Source organism: Agelaius phoeniceus, chromosome 1 (genome assembly GCF_051311805.1).
Source record: "Agelaius phoeniceus isolate bAgePho1 chromosome 1, bAgePho1.hap1, whole genome shotgun sequence".
NCBI classification, from domain to species: domain Eukaryota; kingdom Metazoa; phylum Chordata; class Aves; order Passeriformes; family Icteridae; genus Agelaius; species Agelaius phoeniceus.
This window is the reverse complement of record NC_135265.1, coordinates 94,113,284-94,124,430: the sequence shown is the minus strand read 5'-3', so window position 1 is coordinate 94,124,430 and position 11,147 is coordinate 94,113,284.

Sequence of the window (11,147 nt, the reverse complement as noted above, 5' to 3'; positions counted from 1 at the left end):
GGTGTCTCACCAAGCAAACCCTCTCTTCCTTCTGTGCCAACTGAGACAGCAGCCTAGCTGTTTGAAATCAGAGACCAATGGAATTTTCCAAAGCACAAAATTTAATGGGTTGTTACAAAACAAAAATAATTTTTGACCTCTTGCTGAAGAATGGGGGACTAATGCTTTCTATCAGCAGAGAGCTGTTAATGTGTTGAAAAGATGACGCTGATTCCTTGATGGAGGCACGAATGAATTAGAATGAGGGAAGGAAAATTGTCATCTTGTACTGAGCACCTCATAATTTTGCTGTCAGATGAAGAGCTAAGATTACTGCCAGCAGCAGATAATACACAGTGAAAGGAACCAAAAGCATCAAGTTGCAGGGGGAAAAAAAAAAAAAGTGTGTGTGCAGTGAGGCAGGGAAGGAAGAAAGGGTAATAAAAACCTGTTCTGAACACTACATTAACCACTTAGGGGCAGACTGAAGGCTGCTAAATGGATCCTTTCTGTTGAAATGAAGAACAGCTTGTCCCTGACACTGCTTTGTTTTACTGCACATACTCATAATAAGCCAATATATTCTTTATTTTTGAGAAATGGTGTTACAGAAAAAGACAGCCAAGGTTGGTGACTGGGAAAAATGCTCCCAGAAATCTTTAACAAAATTCATTATTCCCCTGTGGAGGTAACCAGTAATTATTTTCAGAGATCATTTAAGCACTTGAACTTGATGAGAACTGGTGCTCCTATGCCAAAAGCAAACTTCAGGCTGATTGTGAAATTAGTTGTTCTTGTTGTACTAGTTTGTTATGTAAATTGTCCAGAGGGGTAACAGAAATAATACCATTTGACCTATACTGTTGACAGAAAAACACAGTTTGTAAACTGTGAATATTACAGTCAGTCATACAGTTTTCTATTTGCAATCTTTATGTCCTGCCTTAAATAATGTGATCTTGTTTCTGCTCCCCTGACTGGGAGGCATCTGTAATTGAGATCAAAATGTGGGCTGGAGATTAGAAACTGCAGATAGTTATTCATAAACTTGTGCTTTGCAGATCACTGATTACATTCTGAAGACCTATGCAGATAATTCTTTCCTAATAGCAAATACATTCAGTTAGTGTGCGGTCTTTCCAATGGTGATTTGAGATCAGAGAAATAGCAGAGTTGTCTAAAGCATTCACAGCAAGTTAAATGATGATCTGTGAATTTTCTGGAGCATCTGCTCTTTACAAATGTGATCTCAATATCATGATATACTGATTTGTTTTTGATATGGATCTCCTCACCTGGATTTCAGTACAGCCCTGCAAAGAGTTGTAACAGCCTAGTCTGTGTGTCAGCCCTGGTGGGCAGCTCAGCCCCACACAGCTGCTTGCTCACTCCTACCATGGGCTGGGGAGAGAATAGGAGGGGCAAAGTGAGAAAATGTATGGGTTGAGATAAACACAGTTTAATAAGTAAAAAGGGAAGGAAACTAAAAAAGAAACAAACAAAAAACCCCCAGAAACCCATATGCATGCACACTAAAGCAATAACAAAAAAAAAAACCTCACAAGAAAGACAACTGATGCAAGAAATAGCAATTGCTGTCCTTGAGCCAACTAGTGCCTGGCCAGTCCCCAGCTTTTATTGCTGATCATTATGTTGTATGGTATGGGATGTCCCTTTTGTCACAGAGGTCAGCTCTGCCCCATGTCTGTCCCCTCCAAACCTCCTGCCCACCCCCCAGCCCACTCACTGGTGCATCAATGTGAGAAGCAAAAGCAGCTTTGACACTGTGTAAGCACTGCTCAGCAGTAGCTGACACATACCCATGTTATTATCAACACAATTTTCATCAAAACCCTAAAAGATAGCACCATATAGGCTGCTGCCAAGAAAATTAACTCTGCCCCAGCAAAAACCAGTACAAACCAGTCAAGTGACTATGAAACGTGGTAATAGGGTGAGCAGAAATGTCTTGGGCTGTTTTTGCTAATGGCATTCCAAGGAACTTCAAGGCAGGCTTTCCTTCCACAACCTCCTCATATTTGTGGCTTATCTCAGGAATTTTACAAGTGTTTTTCCTTCTACTGCTTTTAAAGTGCTCCCTTGTTGCTGCTGGCTTCATTTTGCCTCTGCGGCAAAATGTCCAGCGATGTCATGGTACTGGAGAAATTCTCTGAGCACCCTTCACTATGCAAGGGAGGAGAGACTGAGCATGCCTAGGCTTAGTGTAAATTCCAGAAATAAACTGTGCCAGGAATCCCTCTCAGCCCTGGAAAGCAAACATTGCATTAAAAAGCTGCTCCTGGATTTGAGCTGCCAAGTGCCAGCTAGCAAACAACTCTCCATCACTGTATAGTAACTAAGGTGCTCCACAGACCCTTTGAAGGCTAAGGGAGCTCATTAGCATAGACACAAGCTACCACATGCTCATCATTCTTATCACCCAGTAACCCAGGTTTGGGTTGGAAGAGACCTTAAAGATCCTCTAGTTCAACCCCCTGCAATGGGCAGAGATGCCACCCACTCGACCAAGTTGCTCAAAGCCTCAGCCAGTCTGGCCTTGGACACTTCCAGGGATGGGGCATCCACAACTTCTCTGGGCAAGCTGTTTCAGTGTCTCATCACCCGCACAGTAAAGAATTTTTTCCTAATATCTGATCTAAACCTACCCCCTAAATGTTTAAAACCACTGCCCCTTATCCCAGTCCATGTCCACTATGTGCCTTTGTACAGGTCCTCCCCTCTCTGTCTTTCCTGTAAGCTTCTTTTGGGTACCAAAAGGCTGCTATATGGTCACCCTGGAGCCTTCTCCAGGATGAACAGCCCCAATTTCTCAGCCTGTCTTGATAGCAGAGATGCTCTAGCACTCTAATAATCTTCATGGTCCTCCTCTGGACTCACTCCAACAGGTCCACACCTTTTCTGTGTTGGGGATCCCAGAGCTGGTCTCACTACTCATCACTGGGCCATTCAAGTTATTAACAGAAAAACAGCCTTTCTCTTCCCACATGTGGTGGGGCCATGTTTCTCCTGCTTTTTTAAAGCTACTAATGTAAATTTTACCTCTTTTTTTTTTTTTTTTTTTCTGGTAGCCAGAACACCTAACTGGGATCTGAAGTAATACCCGCAGTCATTGGTAGACTTCCTTGCAGTACCCTGAGGGACACCATAAATGGCAAGAACAGTTTCTTGCCCAGTTAACAAACTAAAACCTCTCAAAACATTTGCTTCAGTAGTGGCATTAGTCCCCAAATGCCAGCCCTCTTAGGAATTAAAAATAGGGCTTGGAATTAATAGCCTAAAGATACCATTTTTCACTGAGACTGAAATGGCCATATGTGGAAGCAAACCTACTCAGAGGAACATATGCGTGTGTGCTGATGAAAGGAGGTTGTGTGTGTTGGTGATAATCCTATTGCACAGGATTTTTCTTCAGGCTCAAAGAGTGATGATTTGAATATGAAAAAAATAGCAGTTTTAAAAATAATTTTCTCCAAGTCATTGATGAAGTATATCCATCCAGAAAACCTGATGTGACCTCAACTTTATTGTGTTAGTCAACTCTTATGTTAATATCCTGTTATGGCCAGACCCAGAAATGGAAATCTCATTTTGCCAGTAAATTCCTATTACATTGCAATACCACATCTGATGCTGTATTATATTAGAAACATGCAGCTAGGACATTCTTAAAGTTTGTTCACATTGCTTTCCCTGCTTGCTAATTCCCCTGTATTTCATTTGTAAAACTTTCATAAGCTGTCCAGAGATAACCAGTGTTCCTCATTTTATTTTATAAAACATCTAGGACAACTCAAGCACTCTGGAAATGGTAAGGACAGCTCTAGAAAGATCTCATCCTCACAGGAAGTTGTCATGAATCTAGAGATAACTGTGGATTTTCAAGGTGGGTGCAAAGATGAGTGCAAAAAAAACCCCAAAAAAGAGTCCCCCCACATAATACTATACCAAGCTGAGCAATTCTCCAGTCCATGACAAAGACCAACATAATTTTAGTTTAGAACACCATTCAGCAAGAGTTCCATAAATGGTTTACCAACATAAGTGTGCAGAGGTTCTCAGACTATATTGTGCAAGCTCCTCCATGGGAAGAAGCTTGTGCAAAGGGAGAAGTACCATACCAGCTATTACTGCTACAGGACACATCAGAGTTCAGGTCTAGTGTGTGAAAGGAGACTCCTGCATGTTCTAGCCACATTCTAAACTTTTCCAAAAGTGGCTGCAATTCAAAAGGTTGATAGCTCAGTGTACCTAGAAAGTTTGTTTTCCACTTAAAATTCCCATGTAATTGCTGCTAGTGTTCTCTTTAGTCGCTATATATTCCACCTTTTCTGGTCCCAAAGCAGTACAATCCAAGATGACTTTTCCTACACATTTCTCACCCTTTCCCCCCTGTCTCTCAGGCTATCACAGTGTGAGCTGGAGAGTTATATCTCACCATTTAGGCTTAGCAGGCTCTCTTAAAGGCTCTTGACACACCATATGGTCAATGACCTCTCCAGAATCTGCTGCTTCTGAGAATGGTTTTTGAGATTTAAAGAACATTTTTTGCAGCAGAGGTTGCTAGGTTGAATGGAAGGCATTGGTATTGATGGAAGGACTGCTAGTAGCTTCTGCAGGGGAAGAAGTAAGAATAATAACAGCTGAGAGAGAAGCTCAAACTACTAAAAAGGAGAGAGAATCATGCTCAGTTTGAATTTAGGTCAGAACTACTTCACATTTATTTTTATACAGGTTCATTTCATCCACTTCACTGCTACAAAGAAAATCTGTCTTCTTCAGTTACCTCAGCCAGTACAAATAATGTCTGTGGAGTTTCACCACCTTGATTAAAGGTACTAGTTAATATCACAGGGCTGGAAACCAATCAGGGAGCATTGATTTATTAAGCTGAAGTCAATGGTAAGAAAAAGAGGCTTGCCAAGACATCTGACATCCCCAGTAGAGATGAGATTTCACATACCCTAAAGATGGTGAAGGTTGCCTTAGTGACATGTGACCCAAGTAGCTGCAATGTTCACATACCTGTTTTAAATGCTTTAAAAATGTTACATTTCCATTCAGTATCTTGCTCAGTGTATTCCACGTGTTGTTAGTAATGCCTTGTACAGAACAGAGGAAAACAGGATGCCAGTATAGAGAGTTCATTTAGGAATGATCTGCTTTTGCCCGTAGTTCAGCATCTCAAGTTATACAAATTCTAAGTGTCTAAGTGTGATGGGATATGCAAAGGATTATGCTTTCATGAAAGAGAGCTAAGTAGCAGAAGCAAATGAGCTCTTTAGCAACAAACCTCCTGGTTTTACACAAATATGCCAGCTAAAAATGTTAGAAGCAAGAGGAATATGGAAATAGATGATAAAATAATCATAGCATCGTTTAGGTTGGAAAAGACCTCCAAGATCATCAAGTCCAACTGTTAACACAGTACTGCCCAGTCCACAACTAAACTGTGTCCCTAAATGCCACAACTACATTTAAATAACTCCAAGAAGGGTTACTCCATCACTTCCCTGGGCAGTCTGTTCCAATACTTGACAACCCTTTCAGTGAAGGAATTGTACTTAATTTTCAATCTAAACCTCCTCCCTGCCCAGGACAGGCTTCAGTTATCACATCACCCACCAATTTCTCCTCCGCTTAAAAACAATCTGCCCAGCAGGTACATTCCCTAGTTGCCTTTCTTTCCAGCTTTGTCTTCCACACACTCCAGGACCCTCCTAGACTATTTTCTCTTTGCTGTATTTCCAGTAGACATCTGGTAAGTTGAAGTCTGCCACGATTACAAGGTCCAGTGGTTGTGAGACTTCTCCCAGCTGCTTACAGAATATTTGAATCTGCCATTTCATCCTGGTTCTATGGTCCATAGCAAGCTCCCATCAGGATATCTGCCCAGTTGATCTTCCCCAATTCTTACCCATAAACACTCAACCCTATCATCACCATCACTAAGCTCCAGACACTCAAAACACTCACCAACATACAGGGCTACCTCACCACCTCTCCTTCCTTGCCTACTCCTTCTGAAGAGTTTGTAGCCTTCCATTGCAGTACTCCAGTTGTGCAAGTCATCCCACCATGTTTCTGTGTTGGAAATTTGTCATAGTTTTCTTGCTGCACCGTGGATTCCGGTTCCTCCAGTTTATTGCCTGTGCTGCATGCTCTGGTGTAGACATACCTCAGCTGGCTTATTGGTCCTGCCATCTTCCTGGAAGGAGAAGCCCTATTTCCTACCTGACCATTGCAGGCACTTTTGTGTTTTCTGACATGTCAACGACCCTTGCATGGATCTCCATCTTCTCTCTCCACTGAGACAGCAGGCAAGGACCTTGCTAGTGCTCTGTCCCTCAAACACTGGCATGCTCTTCCCAGTCTTATCTCCAGTGAGCCTGGTTTTATCCCTTTCCCCCTCCAAACACAGAGGAGTAACCAGAATTTTTCTGAATAGATTTTTTAATTTTAAGAGCTTCATGAGGCATCAACTGCTCTTGGTAATTCTCTTCTTAACTCTACCATCAAAGTATGCCTTATCAAAACATACATCTTTGCTGCTGCATTTATATTCACCCTATTTAAAATCAAGACAAAATACTTTTTTTTGAGTGCAAGGTACTGAAATAATCATAGGAGCATACAGAGGAAAGGGTTTGAAAAGACTCAGTCACAGATAACAACAGGAGTCTACTTACAAAGTCTGACATTTTCTTTACCAAACTAGGACTGATGTAGGACACGCATTTCTCCCTATGAATTTTATATCAACTGGTGAAATGCAAAGAAGGCATCCAATCATCCAGCAATATAAGATATATTTATCATTGTGCAATTAGCTAGCTACTTGTTTTCTGCTCTTTTCCTAACTAAAGGTTCATGTCAAAAGATCCCTAAGTCCTGGAATAGCTACAGCTTTCCAAATATACATGATCAGTGTGAGGGGCCTAAATATCACATTTAATGTTATCACCATGCATAAAAAATGAACAGAAAGATACATATTGGGTAAAAAATTTAACAAACAACTGGAGAGATCCCAAAACCGGAAGTGCTATAAATTATTTTCAGGCTAAATGGAAATAAAGCCAGCATGAATGTGTAGATTTCATGAACAATTGGGCTCAGAAATAATTGGAAGCATTGTCTTAATTGTGCTTCATGTACTTCCATAGAATGGCAGATTAGCTGCCTTTTGGTCTTCAAAATGCCCATAATAACTGCAGTGATTGAAAAGAAACACTTTCTTAAATGACACTACTCTAGGAAATGCCTGGCTGGCTAGTACTGTGGCATATGAGACAATATGGCCCTGTTCTGTCGGCCTTCAACCAGGACAGGAAACAGAATCTATGGGATTGCACAGGCATAGCTGGAAAAAGCGTTCACCCCTTAAAATCTCTTAGAAATGCAACTGGCAAACCTGAGTAGTTTATACCTACAATTATTTTTTTATTAGACATTCTGTCTTTTACAGGATGTTCCAAGATGATACTCCAGGCTGCAAGGCAGCTTTGCAAATCAGATTGGATCACCTGGTTTCTCCCACCTTGATGCAGCAGGATGACTCCAGGGTGTAACCTGAATGTCAGTCTGACACCTGCTGTTGGCATCTGAAATCTTTTCACTGTCTTCAGGAGGATCATTCAATTGATCATTTCCTGATGTTGATAGTATCATTCTACTGCTTCTCAGGAAAAAAAAAAAAATTAAATTCTTCAGTGCTGAAGCCATTATACAAGGGCCAGAGAAGTTGCCAGGGAGGACATGCAACACTTGAGACTATAAATACCCTGCCTTATGACAGTGTACAGGGCTTGGCAACAACTCATATTGACACCTGCCTTATCTGCAGGAGATGACAGGATTTAGGCTGAGAAGGAGGACAAGGGCAGCAGACAGGCAGGGAAACAGGAATTTGTTATACTGTATATCAGTATAGCTTGTGAGGTGCCATGATAATATAGACCTGCAAGAGGTGGAGTCAAAAGCTCATCAAAAGTTACTTAGTGCAATTAATGATTAACCTAATGCATAAAGGCTGCAGTTTTAAGGACATTTCCCCTCCACAGCCCTTTCTGTGTCAATGTCTTCTGAAGCTCTTAGTGCCTCCCTCCCTGCTCTGTTACTGTCAGTTAAATACAAGCTCTGCATGCTGCAACATCCCCTGCAGCCATCTAACCCACACACAATCCAGCCCACTACTCTCGTCAGCATTTCTGTCATGCCAGGAACTACAACAACTTGAGCAGCCTTTAGAGAAAAAGTATCTTCAACAAAGCCACACACATCCCATTCTTTTGGCAGACAAATCAGTTATCCTTTGAAAGACTTTTAAAATGACTTCAAAGATCTCCTGCTCTGGCAGAAGATTATGTAGCCTTTTTCCATCTCCATGTGCCTGCTGCACATGTGATATGCAACCTTGCAGTGCTACTGCACTGCTCCAGCTACCTGAAAGGAGATTGTGTTGAGGTGGGAGCCGGTCTCTTCTACTGTGCTACAGTGAGAGTACTAAAAGAAATGATCTTAATCCGAGACAGGAGCAATTCAAATTAGATACTAGAATAAAATTTTCATTGTTAAGATGGTCAGACTTCAGAATAGGCTGGCCAGGGATGGTGGACTCACCATTCCTGGAGGTGTTTAAGTGGCATCTGGATCTGGTGCTGGGTGATGCAGTTTCATGGTTTAGGGGTTTCAGTGGTAGTGCTGGACTGACAGGTAGACTTGATGATTTTAAAGGTCTCTTCCTACCCTGATAGTTCTATGATTTTGCTGGAGTGTGATCCTAACTAGGGCACCTACATTGTGATCATTTGCCTCAGTGCCCCTAAAGTGAGGTTACAAGGCTCAGCAAACATAGCCAGGGCTACTTGGAAGCAGCCAAGTTATGAAGTGCACCTGAGAGTTAGGGGAATGCCACTGAAATCAGACAGGAAACCCATCTGCTTCTGTTGTTGCAGTTTAAATTGGGCACCTCCTCAGCTGTGCCAATGTGCATCTATTGGCAGGCAAAGAGGGATAAAGGACAATAAAAATTCAGCTACTGAAATGACAAAAGACCCCTTTCTGCCCCCTTTCACTAATTCAGGTTACAAGACAGTAAAACAATTTCTCACACTGGCACAACATGGAAAGGGGTAAATAGCCACAAGTGGATACAGATGACTTACCATAGGGAGCTGAACTTCTTCAAGCATCCCTGCCACTGGGAAAGATGCCAGTGACACCTGCATCCCTGCTGAACTGACTAGGGAGAGTAAGGATCAACAGGAAAGGATGAAAACCACACCTTCTTACTAAGCCAGCAAACTCTCCATGGTGAGGCTTTACCTATAAACTGCAGGGAAGAGTCTCTGGAGATTCTGGGAGTTAATTGTTTGGGATCTCTGCAATGGCAGTCTAGTCCTCTCTGCACTGGGACATGGACCCTTGGGATTAGAAATACCCTTGTATTGACAGACCAGACTGTAAATTTACACTGTGATAGTGTCAATACCTAGGCATTACTGCAGCTGGAAGAGCAGGAGCAGCAGCCTGCCTGGGCAATCATGTTCTACCTCCTGACTAGGGAAGAAGGAATAGGAAACCATGAATTTTGCTGTTTGAATCTAGTCTTGGAAGCACTAATCCACCTGAGTTTAGTTTGTACCTTCCCTACCTCAAACCAGGTCCAGTCTCCCAAGCATTAAGACAGGAATTATACAGCAGCCTTAGCAGTAGTGCTACTTCATTGACCTGTAGTGCTGCTCATTAAAAAAACACAAATTAAAAAAAACCAACCAAACAAAAAAACTGCTGCCATCCACAAGTTACATTCTGTTGTCTTCTATTGTAAGAGTTTCACACCTCCTTGGTGTTTCTCAAGAGCACTCTTTCTTCTTCACAAAGTCTCCAACCAACTCCAGATCCCCTCACAACCAGCTAACCCACTCTTTTATAGCACTCTTCTTCTCATTGGTTACAGCTGTGGCCTGTTAAAGTCAGGCCTGTTCCTAATCTTTGATAATTGGCCCAGCTGCAACTCCTTAGGGGTAAGATTACTTTCTACGCTATCTTTATTTTCTTATATTCTGTCCCCCTACAAAAAGCCCTGCCTTGCTGCCATCATTTGTTCTTTTCTTTTTTTCTTTACAAAACTTGGGCTCACCATATGTGTCAGCTCATGGTAGGAAACTGGGGTGGAGGAGGTGGTAGCAGTATTCCAGCAGAATGCTGGAAGGTATGGAAGGAGCTCATCATTTTTGCAGGTAGCCTGTGGATGTCTGGCAGCAGCCAAAGAGGTAAGATTAATGCTTCAAATACTGTGTCAGAAACAAGACAGTGGGGTAGTAGCGTAAGAAACTGTCATGCTTAAGAGGTCGTAGATCCTAAAATATATTTTTTTTTTTTTGTAGAGTAGGTGAATAGTGATGGAATAAAATTTATCTTTCTAGAAGTTTTAGCTGATAGGGAAGTAGACTCAATGCATAAGTAATTATATGAAATTTTATGGCCTTTCTTATGTGGACTTGATGGTTTAACTTTTCCCTCCTCGGTCTTACAAAAGATATGAAATTTGCAATTTTATTTTTTGTTTTGCTTCCTGCCAGAACAAAGAACCCAGGCCCAGGTTCATTGGTGGAAGTAAGCCTATGTGTATCCAGTGTGCAAGAAATGCAGTTTTCTCCTGAGCCATGAGGAAAAATTGGCAGAAAAGGAAGGAAGAGGTCAGCAGGTATTTTATGTTCATCATAAAAAAGATGCAGTTATAGTAAGGAAAAGAGAGCAGAGAAGGAATACAGTGCATTTCATTGAGAGATATATATTCATATCCAGATAAGATTGGTTGATGTTGCTGTATGTTAAAAATACACAGCTTACTTTATTCTTTTACTAATATAGTCATTTTTTGTTTATTTTCTTTAAAGGATATGTTTATTCTATACGTGTAAACTGCAAACTGTAAAGATTGCAAATCGTATCTATCTCAGTAGTAATGGTATCTGTGTTGGTAAAATCACCTCTGACAATTTAGAGATCTGGTTAGTGTCAAGAAAAAACATGATACATTCACTTGGTAAGTGACACCAATTTCAAAGTGGTCGTGTTTCTTCTGAAGACCATGGTATACAGTAGTCTGTGACACACAGGAGTGCAACAGTGTGGTACTGTAC